This window comes from Austrofundulus limnaeus, unplaced genomic scaffold, assembly GCF_001266775.1.
Source record: "Austrofundulus limnaeus strain Quisiro unplaced genomic scaffold, Austrofundulus_limnaeus-1.0 Scaffold289, whole genome shotgun sequence".
Classification (NCBI taxonomy): Eukaryota; Metazoa; Chordata; class Actinopteri; order Cyprinodontiformes; family Rivulidae; genus Austrofundulus; species Austrofundulus limnaeus.
Window position 1 is genome coordinate 248,130 of NW_013952691.1, and position 2,158 is coordinate 250,287.

The following is a 2,158-nucleotide window of genomic DNA, read 5'->3' on the forward strand; positions in this document are numbered from 1 at the left end:
ACACACACACACACACACACACACACACACACACACAGAGCAGCAGCAGCATCACAGAACATTTCCTCCTCTCATTCAGTAAAGAAGGAAGACAGCCTGTGCCGCTTCACAAAAAAAAAGAAGTCCGTCCGTCACCTGTAGCTTAACCAGGGAGTAACGTCTCCACCATTAAAAGTTGTCGCAGGTCCATTCTGAGCGCTCAGAAGCTGTTTATGTTCATGATGAAAGTAAAACTCTTTTTTTTTCCTTTTGGCCGTGGGGAGTTAGCAACTGTGCATGTCAGTGCTTCTGTTCTGAATAAAAGCCTGGTGCATGTGAACACTCGTTCGCATAAGATTAATAGTCTACAAAGTTTAGGACTGCATGATGTCCGTTTTTATAAATAAGATGCACCTTCATCGTCCTGGCTGACAAGTTTGAGTTGAACACGTGTTCCCCTTTATTGCTTATAAAATTGGGCATGTGTATTGTGTATGTTCATTGCACTTTAGCATATTCTGAGAAGTAAAGCCACAAAGTGAGARTGTTTTTGTTTTGGGCATTTTTAGAGTAACACAAATTCACAAATGTTAACACAAATTACTCAAATTAATTTGTAAAGACCAATATGTCGTCTTTTTTTAAGACTAAAACTAAACAATTTTTTAAGCTTTCGTCGACTAAAACTCGACTAAAACCATTAAATATAGAAATGATTAAAACTGACTAAAACTAAGAAGTATTTTTGTTCAAAAGACTGACTAAAACTAAAATTAAAATGGCAGTCAAAAACAACACTTCCAAAAGGACCACAACACAAAAAGTTTAAAAAACCCTTCATTAAACCATAAAACCACTCTTTCATATGGTCTCTGTCATGCAGAACATTATTACGATATAAAATGATGATATATTATGCTGTGATTTTATACCAAACAAAATGATAATTAGTTCATTTATAAAYACAAGTGAAAGTTTAACTTTGACACTACTATTCAAATGTTTAACCCAGGGTTCAACAATATTTTTTTCTTTACCTGTCAGGCAGGTGACATTTTTCATCACCTGCCTGACATGAAAAGTTACCCGCCAGAAACAAAAATGTTCAAAATTTGATAAAATATAAGAAAAAACATGTACTGTATTTGTACTACAAAATATTAACATGGTTATACAGAGATACATAATGTATGACATCTGATTTAACAGATGCAAACATTGCAGACTGAGTCACTAACAGTCAGTCAATTGTTTTATCAAAAACATCTTCAAAAACCTTTTTAGACCTTTCCAGTGTTTCCCCTAGAGTACAGGCCTTGGGAGGGCTGCTTATAAAAACAGAATGATCAACAGCAGCAGCTTTGTTTTAAATACAATTTACAGAACATGAAAATCTGCAATTTGCGTTMATTGAATCTWATATAGCCTATCTTATATCTAAAGATACATTTAAGATATCTTGAACTGGAGTCTCCCTACAACTTAATGATAAATCTGACTTACCACTCCAAMCCAGCCTCGCATTCACCTCACAGCTGATCAGGTGAGAAGTCAGCTCAGGAAAACAAAGATCAGGAAGGCAGCAGGAYCGGATGGAATCAGCCCCAGACTGCTCAGAGACTGTGCAGACCAGCTCTGTCCTGTGGTCCTGCACATCTTCAACCTGAGCCTGAGTCTGGAGAGGGTCCCTGATCTGTGGAAGACTTCCTGYGTGGTTCCAGTGCCAAAGATCACACATCCCAGGGAGCCCAACCACTACAGACCGGTGGCTCTGACTTCTCATCTGATGAAGACCATGGAGAGGCTCATCCTGCACCACCTTYGTCCTGTGGTGAGCCCAGCACTGGACCCCCTGCAGTTCGCCTACCAGCCCGGCATCAGGGTGGARGRCGCTGTCATCTACCTGCAACACCGATGTCTCTCACCTAGAGCAAGCAGGAAACATTGTTAGAGTCATGTTCTTTGACTTCTCCAGTGCTTTCAACACTATCCAGCCTGCTCTGCTGAGAGGGAAGCTGGAGGGAGCTGGATTGGATGGGCAGCTGACAGCATGGACCATCGACTACCTCACCAACAGACCACAGTATGTGAGGCTCCGTGACTGCGTCTGATGTGGTAGTCTGCAGCACAGGGGCACCACAGGGCACGGTCCTCTCACCCTTTCTGTTCAGTCTGTACT

At 41.0% G+C, this 2,158-nt stretch overlaps 1 protein-coding gene across 9 annotated transcripts in view; it reads left to right on the forward strand.

Annotated features, from left to right (window-relative positions):
- cabin1 (calcineurin binding protein 1) overlaps positions 1–2,158 on the forward strand; it is a 47,737-nt gene that overhangs the window by 34,297 nt on the left and 11,282 nt on the right. The window lies entirely within an intron of this gene.